The sequence below is a fragment of the Neolamprologus multifasciatus genome, chromosome 7 (assembly GCF_963576455.1).
Source record: "Neolamprologus multifasciatus chromosome 7, fNeoMul1.2, whole genome shotgun sequence".
NCBI lineage: Eukaryota > Metazoa > Chordata > Actinopteri > Cichliformes > Cichlidae > Neolamprologus > Neolamprologus multifasciatus.
This window is the reverse complement of record NC_140445.1, coordinates 65,838,494-65,859,092: the sequence shown is the minus strand read 5'-3', so window position 1 is coordinate 65,859,092 and position 20,599 is coordinate 65,838,494. Positions and strand designations below refer to the sequence as shown.

At 41.5% G+C, this 20,599-nt stretch overlaps 1 long non-coding RNA gene across 1 annotated transcript in view; it reads left to right on the top strand.

The window, feature by feature from the left end:
* Nucleotides 1-19,056: 19,056 nt before the first annotated feature.
* Nucleotides 19,057-20,599, top strand: part of LOC146515921 (uncharacterized) — a 496,024-nt gene continuing 494,481 nt past the window's right edge. Inside the window, exon 1 of the long non-coding RNA XR_014875050.1 lies at nucleotides 19,057-20,075. This is a non-coding gene — a long non-coding RNA (uncharacterized LOC146515921). The remainder of the gene's footprint in view (nucleotides 20,076-20,599) is intronic.

The window sequence follows — 20,599 nt, the reverse complement described above, 5'->3', positions numbered from 1 at the left end:
AAAAGGCGCACACCTTTGACGCTGCGTTTTCTCCGTTTTTCTCCGTTTTTCTCATCCACACGTAAATGCAAAACCGGAGTTTTAGAAAATATCCACCCTGGCCGGAGTTTTTAAAAATCTCAGTTTTCAGTGACCGAAAATGCCGTTTACGTGTGGACGAAAGGTGCAAACGCATAGAAAAATCTGCGTTTTCAAAAATACGTGTGGACGTAGCCTTGGTGTGGATGAACAGCTGTTCAGAAACGACTGACAACGATCTGTAAAAACGCTTTTTGTAACTTTCGTACTGCAAGAAAAAGCTTTTGTGTTTCTGTGCGTGGAGTGAAACTGTGGAATTAAAGCAACGTCCAAACATAAAACGGTTCAAAAGGAGTTATTTTTTTTGATCTTCTCAAACTATAAAGAAAAGGAAAATATTGGAATTAAGTGAATGTCTCTATTTTAAAAATTTCATAATATTATATCAGAAATCTGTTCACTATTTTTATTACAGATTATATCAGTAAGGAAGCAACTAAATATTAACTGATAACTTGGCAAAGGGTGGGATTAAATAAGTGTGTACTTCTTCCCACTTCCTTTCAACATGTAAATGAATCAGAACGGCAGCGATATTGAAATGTCTCGACTCTTGTATAGTATTTTTTTTCTACTAAATGTACCTCTATATTGTTTACATGTTTGAAATAAATTAACAACAACAACAAAATGTCATCCTGTACTGACAACGTTTAAAATCACATGTAAGGTGATGTTATGAATCTAAGGTTATCTAAGGTTACAGCCACACAGGCTAGAAATGACCAATAAAATAATACTTATAATAGCAACAGATCAGAGTTGATAGGTGGAATTACATTTTTAAAAATAAAATTGCTTTTGAAACTGTTTAAATATGTAATTTGTGGTTATATTTCATGAGGGAAATAACAAACAAACTAAATCTGTATGGAAAATGAGTCTTTATCAGAGGACTCAAATAAACACAGATAATCGAAAATACCCCAAATAGTTTGTGTGTCCACCTTATCAATAATTACACAGCAGGAACTATCAGAGGTGGAAAGATGCCTTGAAAAATAATGAATCTTGTTTTTTATAATATAACGGCAGAGACGTGCTCTAAAAACAAACAGTCTCACAGTAACGTTAGTTCACACTTGAGTTGTTTGTTCATTAATTGTTTGGTTGAGGCACCAACCTTGATTTGGATGAGCTAAGAAGTTTGGGTTAACATGCAGCGGTTGCCACCTTTCAGACCTGTTCAAAGGTTTTCTTGGTTTTATAATCAGCCTGATTCTAGCAGGAAAAATCTCGTCCATTTCAGAGGAACAAATGCAGGCTTTTGCCTTGAGCCTGGGCTTTGATGTGGTCGACGTGGAAGCTTAAAAAACACATTTCTCTAAGATGATGTAACATCACTATTTCAAAAATCTGAACTGTGGCTGTTGGAAAAATACAAAGTTATGTGATTGAGATGTGCTCGCAGTGGCTGTTTGGATTGTATACAATGCTACGAGGTGTGGTGAAAAACTTCTAAAACTCATTAAAAGTGAAAAACGTCTGTGCTGAGGTTCAAGGTGCTGATGTGGCCTCCAAATTTCCAGCATCTCAGTGAGATCTCGTTTGTGCTGCTCTGATCTGCAGTTTATAGTTTACAGGATTTTCTTCTTAAATCTCAGATATTACATGTTTAGTAAAGTCTGTGGGTCAGAGCTGCTCTAACAGCACGAGTTCGATCACTACAAGGGAAACCACGTCCTTTAAGTCATCACTTCACTTCCTTGGCATTTAATGCTGCTCAGATGTTCATTTTATTTTGAGTGATTTGGGCTTTTATTCAAATGACGAGCGTCCACAGAGGTGATGAAACAGTTGTAATGTTCCTGCTCACCCACCTAATTCAATATAAACTCCAACCCAATTAAAATGTGAAATATTTCACCTTTGGTTGTTTCACATTTTAACTGAATATTAAATTTTGTGTCCAACTGCATCCAAAGAAAAAAGAGTGAAAATGAACAAATAAAGTGCAACATTGGCAGACTTGACCTGCACAGACTGTTATACCTTTCTCAGTAACATCACCCATAAAAAATCAATATGTCAACTAGGGCTGCCACAAACGATTATTTTGATCGTCGACTAGTCACCGATTATTTTTGCGATTAGTCGACTAATCAGATCATCATCCATTGGACGTAAAACGTACAGCTTATTGCACCAGCAGCATCTGCTCTTATATAACTATCATTAGCTTACAGCTTTAAGTGTTTAAGGTATGTGCTAACTAAAAATAAAGACAAGATGATAGTTTATTAAATTTTAATGAAATTTGCAGTTTGTTTCGGTGAAGTTTAATAAACTCCTTGCTATCTAAAATATAACAGGGCACCGGAGTAAATTCTCGAGCATCTCACACTTCTGATAATCAGCTGTCTGCTTGACGTTTATTCAGCTGTGTAAAAACTATAACTTTAATCTCAGCCAAACCGATTTACTCAGGAACAAATAAAATACAAAAAAGCCAAACAATAACATTTTTAAGTTATCTAAGTGACTTATATATCATGTTTAACCTGAGTAGCGAAAGACGGCGGTGGGTTTGAAAACAATTTGCCGGGAGTCCGGTGTTCTCACGGCTCTAGTTAGCCTAGCCCCCGGCTAGCTATCAAGCTAGTGGCTAACAGACGTCTCCGAAAACGTCGGAGCGCTTTTGAAAATATGTGGTGTCTTGATAAACTGAGCAGATATTTGAGGTTTACACAGCTACATTCTCGCCTGAAAATATGTTAAACGTTTATTTTGTGACCCAGAAAGAATAATAAGAGTAATATTAAAACTAACTAGCTGCCGCCATTATAGGGCTTTGGAGCGTGATGTCACGGGGGTGGGCGTGGAAAGGATTTTGGCCTGATCCGCCATTTTCGGGGTCTAAGAGCAAGCGACGAAGGAGCGAAAGCACAGCAATGGTTCGTACTTGCTGTGTGGTCGGCTGCAATGTCCGATCTTACGATCGGCACGGGAATAAGCTTGGGTTGTCTTTTTATGCTTTCCCAACCTGGAAGCAATATCAAGGAGCTCATGTATCGGATGTTACCAAACGAATGCGTCGAGCCTGGATAGCAGCCGTGAGACGAGCTGATATCAAGTTCTGTTCCATCTCCCCATATCACTCGGTGTGCTCCAGACATTTTCATTCCGGTAAGTGCTAGATACAGTGGGGCAAAAAAGTATTTAGTCAGCCACCGATTGTGCAAGTTCCCCCACTTAAAATGATGACAGAGGTCAGTAATTTGCACCAGAGGTACACTTCAACTGTGAGAGACAGAATGTGAAAAAAAAATCCATGAATTCACATGGTAGGATTTGTAAAGAATTTATTCGTAAATCAGGGTGGAAAATAAGTATTTGGTCACCTCAAACAAGGAAAATCCCTGGCTCTCACAGACCTGTAACGTCTTCTGTAAGAAGCTTTTCTGTCCCCCACTCGTTACCTGTATGAATGGCACCTGTTTGACATCATCATCTGTATAAAAGACACCTGTCCACAGCCTCAACCAGTCAGACTCCAAACTCCGCCATGGCCAAGACCAAAGAGCTTTCGAAGGACACCAGGAAAAGAATTGTAGACCTGCACCAGACTGGGAAGAGTGAATCTACAATAGGCAAGCAGCTTGGTGTGAAAAAATCAACTGTGGGAGCAATCATCAGAAAATGGAAGACATACAAGACCACTGATAATCTCCCTCAATCTGGGGCTCCACGCAAGATCTCATCCCGTGGGGTCAAAATGATCATGAGAACGGTGAGCAAAGATCCCAGAACCACATGGGGGGACCTGGTGAATGACCTGCAGAGAGCTGGGACCAAAGTAACAAAGGTCACCATCAGTAACACACTACAACGGCAGGGAATCAAATCCCGCAGTGCCAGACGTGTTCCGCTGCTGAAGCCAGTGCATGTCCAGGCCTGTCTGAAGTTTGCCAGAGAGCACATGGATGATACAGCAGAGGATTGGGAGAATGTCATGTGGTCAGATGAAACCAAAGTAGAACTTTTTGGTATAAACTCAACTCGTCGTGTTTGGAGGAAGAAGAATACTGAGTTGCATCCCAAGAACACCATACCTACTGTGAAGCATGGTGGTGGAAACATCATGCTATGGGGCTGTTTTTCTGCCAAGGGGACAGGACGACTGATCCGTGTTAAGGACAGAATGAATGGGGCCAAGTATCGTGAGATTTTGAGCCAAAACCTCCTTCCATCAGTGAGAACTTTGAAGATGAAACGAGGCTGGGTCTTCCAACATGACAATGATCCAAAACACACCGCCCGGGCAACAAAGGAGTGGCTCCGTAAGAAGCATTTGAAAGTCCTGGAGTGGCCTAGCCAGTCTCCAGACCTCAACCCCATAGAAAATCTGTGGCGGGAGTTGAAAGTCCGTGTTGCTCGGCGACAGCCCCAAAACATCACTGCTCTTGAGAAGATCTGCATGGAGGAATGGGCCAAAATACCAGCTACTGTGTGTGCAAACCTGGTAAAGACCTATAGTAAATGTTTGACCTCTGTTATTGCCAACAAAGGTTATGTTACAAAGTATTGAGTTGTATTTTTGTTATTGACCAAATACTTATTTTCCACCCTGATTTACGAATAAATTCTTTACAAATCCTACCATGTGAATTCATGGATTTTTTTTTCACATTCTGTCTCTCACAGTTGAAGTGTACCTCTGGTGCAAATTACTGACCTCTGTCATCATTTTAAGTGGGGGAACTTGCACAATCGGTGGCTGACTAAATACTTTTTTGCCCCGCTGTATGTTCATATCACACTTTATAGCTGAATAATATTATCGTTGGTGGTCTCGGAAGTTATAGAAATTGCGATCAAACATGAATGGAGTGACTTTGCAGACATATGTGCTATGTAAAGATTCGCTAATTCTTTCGCACAACTGTAGGGAAGCCTGCCTATGAAATGGATCAAACAAATCCAGACTGGGTACCAACGCTACACATGGGGCACTCCGAAATCCGAACATCACAGTCAGACCGTCACAGGAGGCGAACACAACGGCAACAAAAAAAGCACTAGTAGGAGGTAAACAACAACCGCACCCCCAACCACAATCTCTTATTTTAAAAGTTGATCTTAGTCAATTAACACAAACATTTGAGTATTCATACTGCCTTAATGTATAAACCCCTTTAAAATTCCCTTGTGTATTTGCACTCTTTTTATTGGACAGGCTTTCACAATGGAGCTGCAGAATGTGAAGGTGAAGCCCCAGCAGAAGTTACCACAGGAGAGCAGCCAGAGATGGACAGTGCATCAGATAAACACATCACAGAGCAATGTGGAATACTTAACAAGCTGTTACCAGGGGATGTAGTTTTGGCTGACAGAGGCTTTGACATCAGAGATACGGTGGGAATGATGTGTGCGGAGGTTAAGATCCCAGCATTTACAAGGGGCTTCTGTCAACTAGATGCCAAGGACATAGAAAATACACGAGCCATTGCACACCTAAGAATCCATGTCGAGCGAGTAATTGGCAGTTTGCGCAACAAGTTCAAAATGCTACATACCACCATGCCAATCCGTCCTCTTCTTCCATGTGAGGGTGAAGACGTTACCTTCATTAATAAAATTGTGAGGGTGTTGTGTTTTGGTTAACATGTGCCCTAGTGTGGTAGTGAAACCAGGCACACATGAGACTTGTACTTGTTAATTAATAATTGTGAAAACTCTCAGTATGTCTCTGAAGACAGTACTAGTAAAACCTTTTTTTTTATGTGTTATTGTATGAACACACTGACATTACGTTATGTAACCATTTCTGTACCTGTTTCACTAAAATGACGTTATAATAAAAGCAAGATAACAAATAACTGTATTTCACTCTTTATTTTACAGTTTGACAATTGTTAATTCAATTCAATTCAATTTTATTTATATAGCGCCAAATCACAACAAAAGTCGCCTCAAGGCGCTTCATAGATACAGAGAAAAGCCCAACAATCATATGACCCCCTATGAGCAGCACTTTGGCGACAGTGGGAAGGAAAAACTCCCTTTTAACAGGAAGAAACCTCCGGCAGAACCAGGCTCAGGGAGGGGCGGGGCCATCTGCTGTGATTGGTTGGGGTGAGAGAAGGAAGACAGGATAAAGACATGCTGTGGAAGAGAGACAGAGATTAATAACAGATACGATTCAATACAGAGAGGTCTGTTAATACATAGTGAGTGAGAAAGGTGACTGGAAAGGAAAAAATCAATGCATCATGGGAATCCCCCGGCAGCCTACATCTATTGCAGCATAACTAAGGGAGGATTCAGGGTCACCTGGTCCAGCCCTAACTATATGCTTTAGCAAAAAGGAAAGTTTGAAGCCTAATCTTAAAAGTAGAGATAGTGTCTGTCTCCTGAATCCAAACTGGAAGCTGGTTCCACAGAAGAGGGGCCTGAAAACTGAAGGCTCTCCCTCCCATTCTACTTTTAAATACTCTAGGAACAACAAGTAGGCCTGCAGAGCGAGAGCGAAGTGCTCTAATAGGGTGATATGGTACTACAAGGTCATTAAGATAAGATGGGGCCTGATTATTTAAGACCTTGTATGTGAGGAGCAGGATTTTGAATTCAATTCTGGATTTAACAGGAAGCCAATGAAGGGAAGCCAAAACAGGAGAAATATGCTCTCTCTTTCTAGTCCCTGTCAGGACTCTTGCTGCAGCATTTTGGATTAACTGAAGGCTTTTCAGTGAGTTTTTTGGACATCCTGATAATAATGAATTGCAGTAGTCCAGCCTGGAAGTAACATGGTAAGTGCTGCAGGTTTGAAATCAAGTTATACATATTTCAATGCACTTCTGACAAAAAACTAGACACCAGAAGGAAAAACTTTGTGACCACTCGCGGCTGCATTTCTGACAGTCTTTGTGCCACGGATCCTCACTGTTGCCTCCACTTTAAATAGAAGTGCAGCGACATGGGTGCAGGTCTCAGCAACTCCGGCCATACAGGTGCAGTGTGCAGCTTCGACCTTCCCCGTGGTGCTTACAATTACCCATGGTCGTAATGCAGGTTCATTCAATCTTTGGGAGTGCAGTACCTGTAACATACAAGGACAAGGTTGACAATAAATGAAATGAGACAGGGAGGACACGAATTGGCGTTAATAATTTGCCCGATTATCAATGTGTTAATTTGCATCTACTTTACAATTATGGGCACATAATATGATAACGATATTTTAGCAGTTCGATAATAAATGTATAACATTAATTATGGTGGGGGGTGGAAAATGGCTATTACACTTGATGCGCTTCAGCTGACTTACCTTGGTATGAATGACGACGTACTCAGAGTTTGGCGGCTTGAAAATACCCAAATCTTGCACCCAGCCGTTGGTAAATTGGATGTGCGCCTCCAGTGACTTGTAATTTCGGAACTGGTTCGCTGTGTAGGCGCTTACTCCACAAACAAGATAGGCGAAGACATCGGGGTAGGACAGTGGCGGTAGGTCGTCTGGGTCTTTACTCCACTGCCGTATTTCGTACGGGTCCAGATTTGCGATGCACTCTATTTTTTTCAAGTAACGCTGCTTCACCTCTGGACGCAATCGGTCTCTATACCGTCCGTTTTCTTTTGAGCTGCTTTTAAGCATGATTCTTGTCGTCGTCGTTCCAGCAAAGTGAATAGGGCTTTGGATTCGTAGACCCCGAAAATGGCGCTGCGCTCCCATAATGCATTGCGGTGTGACGTCAACTCCAAAGCCCTATTGGAAACTGAGCTGGGCTGCGCTATGAATTCTGGGACAGCTTCTTCTTCTTCAGGGTTTAACGGCAGCTGGCATCCTTGTACATGCAGTGCTGCCATCTTCTGTTTCAGTCCGTTATTACACTCTTAAATCCTACTACTTATTCCTGCGTCTTTTGTGATCTTACAAAGCTTCAAACGACGCGTCGACTATTAAATCAGTCGTTGACGATTTTGATAGTCGACGACTGATTTAATAGTCGACGTAATCGTGACTAGTTGACTAATCGTGGCAGCTCTAATGTCAAATATGTCAAAGCTCAAGCTACACTATTTTCCAAAATAAATTCCCTGTTACCTGGACGACATAGTTTGACTTTGACAGGTTAACCTGTCATATATACACGTCAGCTTTAAAAGGATTCTGAACTTAAACATGCAAACTGAATATGAATATACACGAAAACAAGTTAAAATACAAAACTGCAATTTTCTAAAATTGAAATTATATTAAAAAAAAAAGTTTTATATATTTGGTTGATGCCCAGAAGGACGTCTGAGAGGTCGTGTTAAAGCCCAATTTAGTCTTTTTAAAGTAATGTAAGTCTTTCACGCGTGGCTTCCTGTTGGGCCGTCCTTTGCAGTCTAACATTGGACCAATAATCAGTCGTGGGGAAATGTCAGGTTACTTACCACTGATTGGCTGCAGAGCAGGAGAACAACAGATGCTGATGCAGGGGTGTTTCAGAACAGCTCATTAGCTTCGTTTCTGTGTCAGTGTGAGGATGCACAGGACAGGAAGGATTTTCATATCTATACAGCACAGTTACTGCTGTCAATATGATGTGAAAGAAGTCATATTGACATGATGAGACACAACGAGCCGCCACCTGAGCTGAAACTATGTTTGTTTATCTGTTGGTTTTATTTACTAAAGCTAACTGAAACTAAAACACAACAAACAAACAAACAAAGCAAAACAACAAGAAATGTTCATTCTTTTTTCCTTCTTTTTGTATTTTTTCTATTTAAAGGTACCGAATGACAGCTCGTTCAAAAATTGCTTTTGTAGATTTATTTATGAACAGCGTGAGCTGAACTGGAAACAACATTCTGGGGTCACAGATTGAACAAACACCCCATGGTTGTTGCCAAAATAGGAGAACAGCTCATCTAAACGTGTCAGCAGTGACCTTCTACTGGTCCACACACCAGTGTGAAGTAGCTGCTGTAATCAGACACAGAGACGCCTTCATTTATTCATGAGCCACATTATTGTGAATGTTTACATTATAGATTTTTTAAAAGTTTATATATTTATATTTATGCCTAAATTAATGTCTCAGAGACTCTGAATTTGTGTGAGAATCATTTTTGTGCACAGCATGTTCACAGCAAGTGAAAACATTACTGCAGCAAGTGCTGTAGAGTATAAATGAATCTAGAAGAGGCTTCTTAATGAGCGGGATGGAAACAGATTGATGTCCTTCTTTCCAGCACCTTCATTAACTGTCGACAGTCCTCAGAACTGGATTTATTGGAACACAACTAAAACTGATAATAATGCTACTCCTGGAGCCTTACCAAGGCTATTGTGTACTTTTCAACCTCAGTGAAAGATTTATATTGTACTGTTACCCTCCAACATTTATGTCCCCCAAAGTCATCAGAAGTTATTCTCTGAATATCATCAACATCTAAAACAGACGGCATCATCACAGCCGCGTGCTCAGAGTCTACAAGTGTTACAGGACTCGAGCTGTTTTTTACTGCACGTCATACCTCCTCCTTTTCTCATCCTGCAGGTTTTATCTGTGCATTTACTGTTTACTATCAAAATAAAAGACCCCCCCCTCCCAAGCTGACGACTCTGTGGGCGACATCAATCCTGCTGATGAAGAAGCAGAGAACAATACAACAAGAGCTCAACAAAGACGTAGCGTATTGTATATCTTACAGCAGTTATTATTTCACATAAATTTTGTTGCATTTGTCAGTTTTGTCAGACTGAAAGCTGTAGCTGAGGGATGACACCTCGAGAGGTTTGACAGAACGCAGAACGATTCAATTCAATTCAATTTTATTTATATAGCGCCAAATCACAACAAAAGTCGCCTCAAGGCGCTTCATAGATACAGAGAAAAACCCAACAATCATATGACCCCCTATGAGCAGCACTTTGGCGACAGTGGGAAGGAAAAACTCCCTTTTAACAGGAAGAAACCTCCAGCAGAACCAGGCTCAGGGAGGGGCGGGGCCATCTGCTGTGATTGGTTGGGGTGAGAGAAGGAATACGATTCCTAATACGACATAACATCACATGACTTCATGTAGTTTTCACATTTTGTGTGTTCTTCAATATTTTATGTCCTTTCTTAAGTTCTGATTTCACACGTCTGCAACCAAAAAACTGCGTAAGATTTTTTGACTGTTTCTTACAGATTTTTACTGAAACTGGGAAAAATATTTCAAACATTTCTGTTAGGATGCCTGAGTCGTTGACCCAGGGTTTTGAGTTTATTGTATTATCATTTCTAGTCTTTGGTTTCTTCGTTAGAGTCATGTCTTATGGTTTGTCTCTGTGTATCCTTAGTTGCTACATCCCCGTGTCCAGTCAGTATCTGTCTGTCCTGGTCCCACGTCTCTGTTCCCTCTGTTGTAGTGCCTGCGTGTGAGTCTGTGTCTTTAGTTCAGTCTGTGTTATGTTTCCTGTTTTACTTTGAAAGTCCGTGTCTCATGTAAATGCGTCTGGTTTTGCTTCCTTTGTCTCGTTAGGCCTGATTTGCCCCAGCTGTGTTTCCCTCCTGTTACCCATCCCTGATTGCTCCCTCTGTGTATTTAAGCCCTGTGTTTCTCTGTGTCTGTGTCGTGATCTACCCTCATTTATGCTGTGTGTGCCGGCTGCCTGCTCATGTAAGTTTATTTGGATTTTTGTTACGTTTTGCCAGCAATAAAAGCTGAGTTTAAAATACACCGTTGCCTCCGAGCGTCTGCACTTTGGGTCCTCCTCACCGCCACTCCTGCCTGCACACAGCCCTAACCTGACAATTTCATCTTGTCAGGTTTTCTTGTAAAACTCGTGTTAGGCGTACAATTTCTTTATCCTATACTTGAGTCAAAAAACCACGTGCAATGATGACTTCTTACATTAATGTAATATTTCTAAGAGCGACACTCAAGAGAAATACATATGCAAGGAACTGAGGGGAGGTGGGTGTGAGGAGCTCAGGTGATCGTGTGCAACAGGTTTATTTTGTTCATAGCAAAAGGTAAGAATCTCAGAAAAATTATGCATAGTTAATTGTACTAAAATATAGATTTTTTTTTTCATCACTGTTGTGCTTTTTTAATGTAAATTCCTCATGTTTTGCAAAAAATCTACATGATGGAGGGACTAGAGATGATTTTTGGATTCAACACCCTAAAAACCATCAAATTTACCAAAAACATCTCATGCAGCTGAATTTGTTTTTGCATACCTGTGTTATATTTCATCTATGCAATATGCACAAAATCTGACGGTAGCAATAAAAATAAAACAGGAATATGTTAATAAGAGCAGCTACAGACGTTCCCATAGAGAGGAGTGTTAATAAAAACAACTGGGAGTCATGATAACGAGGAAACGATACAAAACCTTTACCTGGCAGTGAGTTAGCTTTCATGTATTCAGTTCACTCAATCACGGAGAAGAACAAGGAGATGTAATTCAAAACGGCATTAAAAGCAAGTGGAGTTGTCATTGCTAACAGCTGTACACTACAGGAGAAGCTAATGATGTGCTCAGTTCATCGGCTCTTTCATCAGATAATAAACGCTGGTTTCCGGCTGCCTCGAAGTGCCACTTCAAATTCTTTTATTAGGAGCAAGCAAAATTATAAGCTAGCTCCTTCACAGATTTCAATACATGGTGCAGTTCTGCAAATACCTGATAACAAGCAGTTAAATATGAGTAATTAATACTTTCACATCTGTCAAATGCCCTTAATCAATGCAGCCCACTGTTTTAGTGGAGCAGTATAAGATTTTGACCCACTTTCAGGTATAATTTGTTTTCCTTATGAGAGTAAATGAATCCTTCAGATGAACAGAAATAAAACGAGTAGCAAACCACAGAAACTTCATTAGAGGTCTGAAAAAATGCAAAATGATGTGAAGCTGTGAAACATGTGACGCAAAACTCCAGAGTTGCACTCATTCAACTGGAAATCGACACAGATTTTATGAATGCTGTCTAATCGTCACAGACTCGTGATAATAAACCTAAATTATTCTGGACTATAACAATAGTTTATTGGATCAGGGCTCTGCTCAGTCCCTTGCTGGCTACTTACCATCTGCTCCAGCTCCAAGAGCCAGTTCAGGATCGATGGTTGTAAATGTGTTTTATAAAGGCTGCAGTGAAAGAAAAGTCTGTTTGCTTAATCTGAATCTATTAAATTATTCCAATGTTCCTGCAATAAAAGGTGTTTGCATATTGTAGATGTTTAGTTTCTTGCACACAGTACTGGTTCATTTGTAATACCACAAGGAATAAAGTAGTTCTTGTAGTCTCGTCCAAAAGAACAATTCTGAAAAAACAAGATATGACCTTTGACCAACTGCAAGAACACACCTGGAGCCACTCGACACCTGGATGCGTCGCCGACAATCGTGCAGAAAATCCACCGTTTGAAGGAGCGTGATGTGGCAGTTATTTGATTTGATTTAGAAAATCCACTGGCAGTAAAAATAATCAAATTCATGTTTAATTCATTGTTAGTGAAACTTTTTAATGAGCTTTATTTACATAGCCAGGAACAGTTATGGCTGAATATTTGTGGCCATGCAGGATGCGCATTAAACAATCTGCTGCTGGTCTCCTGTGCAAATGAGATCAAATACTGATGTTGAGTTAAAAGGCTGACTCACAGCTGGAGATGGGTTTCATTTCCATTTCTTACGAGTGTTGGACGGGTTAAGCTCAGAGCTGTCCAGCCCTGTCTCTCAGAAATATGGTTTAGATGCTGCTAATTTGTTTTTGCCATGTTAAGGGCAAAACAAGCAAAGCAGCCATAGAAATGATAGGACTCCTTGTTGGTGGGTGTGTTGTTTGTTTGTGTAAAGCTTTCAGTCATGGAAGCAAGGCAGCAGGTTTGGGGACAGCGGTGTCCTCCACTTAACCAATAACTTGACAATTTGACATTTATCAAATTTTAAAAAATAAGTTATATTTATATAGTGCCAACAGTTACCTCAGCTTTAGGTAAAGACTGTAAAATAATATGATTATCATATATTTTACATTATTTCATACTGATAGGTTTAAACACAGATCATATCTTACAGCTCTGAGATATCATGTACTAAAGGATCAATCAGCTGCTTTTGGAAAAACACTTTCTTAATACATTTAGTCAGATATTACTGAAAAAGCCTTGTTTTACTTAATGACACCTCCACTTCAGAGCTCAGCCTACATCACAGCCACCTGCTGTTAGCCTGTTTAAATAAGGCTACCAGATAAAAGTCTGGACATTTGGACTTCTCATTTAATAGTTTTTCTTTATTTTTACTAAATGGTAATTGCACTGATTCTTGTATAGCGCTATAGTGCTCTATACAACATGCCACGTTCTTGAAAGCTTTTAGTGCTTCCTAGCTAACATTCAAACAACTTGTGGTTAGTATCTTGCCCAAGGATACTTGGCATGCAGACTGAAGGAACCAGGGATCAAACCATTAACCTTCCAAGCAGCAGATGACCCGCTTACCTCCTGAGCTCCAGCCACCCCAGACTGTACGGGCCTTAATGCTGCTAAGAAACCACGACTAAGGAAAAGCAACAAGCAGAAGAGATTTGTTTGGTCTGACAAACACAAGGAGTGGACATTAGACCATGGTCGTGTCCAAATTCATGGGCTGCTTCCTCCCGAGGCCTCATTTGTAGACCGACTACGTCACAGCGACGCGCCGAAGGCTGTCCAAATTCGTAGACTCCTCCGAATGCAGCCGACAAATGCGTCCTTCTTTTCCCCGAATTTGAAGGATGGGTCGGGTGTGTCCTTCGTGGCCCACCATATCCCAGAATTCATAGCGCGGCCCAGCCAAACTCCAGTTTCCAACAATGGCGGCCGCTACTAAGTTTTAAAATTACTCATACTAATCTTTCTGGGTCACAAAATAAACTTTTAACATATTTTCAGGTGAGAAAGTAGCTGTGTAAACATCAAATATCTGCTCGGTTTATCAAGATATCGCATATTTGCAAAAGTGCTTCGACGTTTTCGGAGACGTCTGCTACCCACCAGCTCGATAGCTCGCCGGGAGCTCGAGGGTCACTGATGCGGCCGAGAACGGCACAACTCCCGGCACATCATTTTCACATCACCGCGGAGTTTCGCTGCTCGGGTTAAACGTAATATATAAGTCACTTAGACAACCTAAAAATGTTATTGTTTGGCTTTTTTCAGTGTTTTGTTTGTTCGTGAGTAAATCGGTTTGGCTGAGATTAAAGTTATTAGATTAGATAAAATAAAACTTTATTAATCCCCCGGGTGGGTTCCTCCTTGGTTTTCACACAACTGACTAAACGTCAAACAGAAAATGGTAAATGGCCTGTATTTGTATAGCGCTTTTACTAGTCCCGCCTAGGGACCCCAAAGCGCTTTTACACGTCCAGTCATCCACCCATTCACTCTCACATTCACACACTGGTGGAGGCAAGCTACAGTTGTAGCCACAGCTGCCCTGGGGCAGACTGACAGAAGTGAGGCTGCCATATCGCGCCATCGGCCCTTCTGGCCAACACCAGTAGGCGGTAGGTGAAGTGTCTTGCCCAAGGACACAACGACCGAGACTGTCCGAGCCGGGGCTCGAACCGGCAACCTTCCGATTACAAGGCGAACTCCCAACTCTTGAGCCACGATCGCCCAAACTGATTAAACAGAAGTGTGAGACGGTCGAGAGTTTCCTCCAGTGTCCTGTTATATTTTAGATAGCAAGGAGCAGACGGCTGAGACAGCGGTGACGCTAATCAGAAGGCTAGACCGTCCAATTTCCCCATCCGTTTACTTCCGGCCTACCCGACCTTCTGAGGACCCGGCCCACGTAGACCGCGAAGGCCGGGTCCTCAGGAGGATGCAGCCCATGAATTTGGACACGACCATCTGTGCTTGGCCTGATGAGTCCAAATTTGGTTCTTTGGTTCCACCCGCTGTGGAATGGAGGAGGTGTGATGGTGTGGGGGGGGCTTTGCTGGTTACACTTTTGGGGATTTATTCAAAACTGAAGGCAGACTGAACCAGCATGGCTACCACAGCATCCTGCAGCAACATCCCATCATTTATTTTTAACAGAGCAATGACCCCAAACACACCTGCAGACTGTGTCTGGGCTGTTTGACTAAGAAGGAGAGAGATGCAGTGATGTGTCAGATGGCCTGGCCTCCACAGTCACCTAAACCCAGTGGAGATGGTTTGGGATGAGCTGGAGCGCAGAGTGAAGGCAAAGGGCCAACAAGTGCTCAGCATCTCTGAATTCCTTCAAGACTGTTGGAAACCATTTCAGGAGACGACCTCATGAAGCTCATGGAGAGAAAGCCAAGAGTGAGCGAAGCAGGAATCAAAGGGTGGCTATCACTGGACCAGACATCCAGTTACAATCAATACATGAGATGAAATTACACAATTTGAGTGTGTGTGTGCGCGCGTGGCCCTAAGCTTCTGATATTGTTGTGTTTCAGCACAAACTGATTAGAAGCGGATGTCTGGTTCAGTGATCCAGTCTTCTTGCTCTCTCTGTGCTCTCTACCTGCTTCCTTTGTCAGTCAGGTCTAAAAAGGATGTGAGTATCCTCAGATCTCTAATTCCATCGGCAGGCGAGACGGTGGGTTTTGGGTGTTTTATGAGAGAGATGAGCTCAAGCCTGCGTCTCTATTATTACACACAAAAAAGAGTAAAAACAAAGCATAAGTAGAACCTGCTACAACAGGAATCTGCACCTTAAAGCTTGTTTTTCATGGCGTTCCAGGTAAAAAGAAAAAAGTTATTTTGATACGAACACTTTCCCCCCATCTAGTGGCAATAAATCTCAGGGTGTGAGTAATGTGACATATACTGTCTGACAGTTGGTTAGACCAGTGAGGCTTCACGTGATATTATATTTTAAAAACTTTTTTATTGTTTTAATATCTTAAAGATGCCTCCACTTCAGAGCTAAATCTAAATTACAGGCACCTGCTGATAGCTTGTTTGTATTAAAGCTATTATATATAAAAGACTGGATCACTGATCCACACATCCAGCTATAATCAATAAATGACGTAATGACAGTGAAGCTGTGTTGTGTTTTTTTTTGTTTTTTGTTTTTTTTTGTTTTGTTTTTTTCATTCAGTCCGGGGGGGGTGGGCGGGCAGAGGGGGAGAGAGAGAGAGCATTTTGTGACTTAAATCAGATAAATAGAGCTAATTGCTTCGCTGTGTCCCCTGTGTTCATGTTGTTGTTACGGATGATTAGTCCAATGAATGTGAATAATTGGAAACATGTATACATGGTTATATTGTGCTGCAGTTCAAGGTTCCAGGGCCATTGAGGATTTATATTGTTTAGAGGAGGAAGTAGGAATGTCTAGTCACTCACTGTGCTCTGAACAGCACATCAAGTAGAACAAAAGTGCTGTTATAATAAAAACTTTAATATAATTCATGCCAAGTTTAATACAGACATATCAGAAGTCACATGTGCCAAACTTTGTCCCATATTCCTCCTGCAGAGCTACATAAAGTCTTTTTGTTCAACCTGTTTGTTGGACAGAAAATGGTAAAATGGGCACAGCTAACCTGCTTTATGTTTAGTTTGTTTCCCCAGTCAGTGTTTTCACACTAAACTCTTTGTTATTTGTTTCCAGTGTTGGGGAGTAACGGAATACATGTGCCGCCGTTACGTATTTAAAATACAAAATATGAGTAACTGTATTCCGTTACAGTTACCGTTTAAAAAGGTGGTATTTAGAATACAGTTACTTTGTTGAAATAAATGGATTACACGGCGGTACTTCCCTGTTTCATATTGTGGCGGGTCAGGACTGTTTGGGTTTTGTTTGACAGCTACGTTCTGTTGTTCCAGGCGGCAGCGTTACGGTTGCCATGGTTACAGGGTGACGCTCTCTCTGCGTGTTTCCTGGGTGAGAGAGGCCTTTTTGTTGTTGTTGTGCTAAGCTAACAGGCAGAATGCTAGCGGTATAGCTCTAAAGAATGTAGCATCATGGGCAGTGTAGTCCGTGCTGCAGGGAGAATGGACTGCCATACACGTTATGTGTCTGTGAGCGAGGGAGGGAGAAAAAGGAAAAGTACGAGCTGTCATCGAGCAGAAACGGGAGCTGGAAGCATGTAAATATAATAATAACCACTGCAGCCAAGAAGAGAGCCTGACGTGCTCAGCTGTAAGTAAGCTATTAAGACTCGACTGTACACCGTGTTCGTGTTTTCCTCTGAAACAATAAGTTCCGTTGGAGCAGCCTTTCAACGACTCTCTGTCTCTGCTAGCAAAGTTGACCCAGACAACAACGTAAAGCTACGTCGGAACCCTAACCCCAAGCCAGAGGTCCCTTTACTACGGTTCGGAGCCGCGGACCTTCAGTAACCGCGGCTCCGAACCGTAAGTATTCAGAATATGTTACTGTCATTGAGTAATGTAACGGAATACGTTACAGAATACATTTTGGGGCATGTATTCTGTAATCTGTAGTGGAATACATTTTAAAAGTAACCTTCCCAACACTGTTTCCCATGTCTTTGTGGACCTTGCTTTGTGCACTGGTACACCAACAGGAAGGGGTCACCCAGAGTTCCCACTTTGGTCCCACAAAGTTGGCCTGAAATTGTCCAAAATGTCTTGGTATCCTCGTGTATTAAGAGTTCCTTCCACAGGAACCAAGGGGCTGAGCCTGAACTCCTAAAAAACGACCCCGCACCATAATCGTCCTTCCACCAAACTTGGCTCAGAGCAGTCAGACAAATACTGTTCTCCTTGTGATGGCCAAACCCAGACTCATCGAGCTGTCAGATGGAGAAACTTTATTTGTCACTCTAGAGAACACGTCTCTGCTGCTCTAGAGCCCAGGCATGATGTGATGTACACCAGCGGTCCCCAACCCCCGGGCCTCGGACCGATACCGGTCCGTGAGTCGTTTGGTACCGGGAGAGTTGAGGCTCAGGTGTGAAATGTATGGATTTCAGCGTTTTTATCAGTTTTCAATGTTATTTTTGTTATCGTTTTTATCGTTTACTCGGTTTTCCTGGGTCTTTTCACGTGTGTTATGAATAAATCTTCTTTTTTCGGTACCGGTACTAGTTTTATTTTGTTGTATTTATCCACGACACCTTAAAGGCCGGTCCGTGAAAATATTGTCGGGCATAAACCGGTCCGTGGCGGCAAAAAGCTTGGGGACCGCTGATGTACACCACTGTATCCAGTGCTTTGCATTGCACTTGGTGATGCAACTCTTGGTTGCAGTTGCTTAGCCATAGAAACCCATTCAATTACGCTCTCTAGTCACTGATCTTAAGCTCATCTGAAAGTCACATGAACTTAAGAGTTCTGTAGTGATTGACTGCACAAAGTTGGCGACCACAGAATTGGATTTTAGTTTTTTTAAGAACAGACTCAACGAGGAAACATCCCTCTGACATCCCTTGGATTGAGATCTGGTAACTGGAGGCTATTTGATTTGTTATGTTCAAGAAACTAGTTTGAGATTTTTTTTATCTTTGTGACATGGTGCATTGCTGGGAGCAGCTGTTTAAAGAGTACGCTGTGGGTACACTGTGATCATAACGGGGTCAACATGTTCAGCAACAATACTCGCTGACTGGCATTTAAATGATGCTAAATTGGCACCAAGGGGACCAAAGTGTGCCACAAAAATATCCCCCACGTTGTTACACCAACACCACCGCTCTGAAATGATGATACAATGTGAGACAGGCCTGTGCTTTCATTTTGTTCAGGCCAATTTCTAACGCTACCGTCTGAATGTTGCAACTGAAATCAAGACTCATCAGACCACGTGATGTTTTCACAGTCATCTATTGTCCAATTTTGGTGAGTCACTGCAAATTATAGTTTCCGTTTACTGTCATTAGTTGACAAGACTGACACCTGCTGTGGTATTCTGCTGCTGTAGCCCATCAAACTCAAGGTTTCACATGTTCATTCAAAGGTGCTCTTCCATATCTTTCTAATGAGTGGTTATTTGGGTTAGTTTTGCCTTCCTACCAGCTTGAAAAAGCTGGGACATTTCACTCTGACATCTCTGACAGATTACAGAATAATATAGTTTCACCCAAAATATAGTTTATAAAGTATTCCATTATGTTACTCAAAGTAACGTATTCTGAATACTTTGGATTACTTGATATATTGTCACATTTTTACAACTACATGAATATTGCTGTGACTTATTACTATCCGGTCGTTAAGTCTGACGTCACTAGCCGTGTCTGGGCCTAAACTCCGCTGCAGGTCCATATATCAAACGATCACTATGGCATTACTGAGAGTTGAAAAACTGTCTAAAGTCTTTCATCTTTAATAAAAAGGATCAGCGTTCTGCTCTACCAGGTGTAACAATTGAGTTTAACATCCAGGCATCCATGAAAACGGAATTTATGACATTTAATGGAGTTAGAAGTTAGCAGGAAGTTAGCTCGCTAGCTTCTATCTAAATACAATATAGCATGTCCTGACTGCGGGGTTTTGGAAACAAATTAAAATGTACAGCTCTGTTATCACTTCCAACATAAATGAAGACATAAAACTAAACAGCAGTGACGTTTGTAGGGTTACTGAAGTTTGGCTAGCTGGTATATCATGATGTGCTACGTGACCGCTAGCGACACAGCTATGTTAGCATAATATAAACAAGCTAACTTTTTTTCCACTCGATAAAAGTTAACGTGAGTGTTCTCGGTGGTCAGGAAATTATGTAATCGCATGGCAGGATGCTGTAAAAGGACCAAACTTCAGCCAGGAGAACAATTTAGATAATCCATCCACAATACGAGGTTAGTCATTCATATACTGCTGCATGGGCTGGGCTGTAGTTACATCCTAAGGTTTTAAAAACTGAGCTTAAATAAATGATTAGCAGTAATAAAAGCCGAGGGAGGTCAACAGTGATCACTGACTGTTTTAGGAGCTTTTTGAGATTAAATAGAAGAAAATACAAAACATTAAACATGTTAACAACACAAAAGCCATATTAAACGCAGACTACTTTAGGCCCGGAAGTAGGATTCGTCACGTCATCACTTAACAACCGGATTACTGAAGGTTACTCACCACTGAGCTAACATTGTTAGCTGGTGTTAGCTGAGGTTAGCTCATAGACTGCTTTCAGAACTGCGTATGATTATTTGCAGTTAGCAGGTTGTTAATGCTATTCATCAAGTCTAACAGTCTGCAGTCTATGAAATAACCTCAGCTAACGCCAGCTAACAATGTTAGCTCGGTAGTGAGGAGCCTTCAGTAATAGTAATAAGTCACACAGCAATAGTACATCGAAGATACTGAAGCAGCACATGACGCAGGTAGCTACCACAGCTAAAACAAGCTAACTGCAGTGGGCTAACGTTAGCTTTTTAAAAAGAACTTACTTCCAGATGTTTCTTTAGGTTGGAGTCTTTTGACGCTGAGAGCAGCTTGGTTGCTGACAAACAGAGTTTACGCTCAGATTTTATCCCTTTCTTCTTTAAATGTGAAGTGGAGTCCAAATTTCCACGTATGAAATGCATTCCTGCCCGTGCACTGCTGCCTCTGTTGTGCTGGCTCTGGGTCCATTGTGTAACTGAGGACAC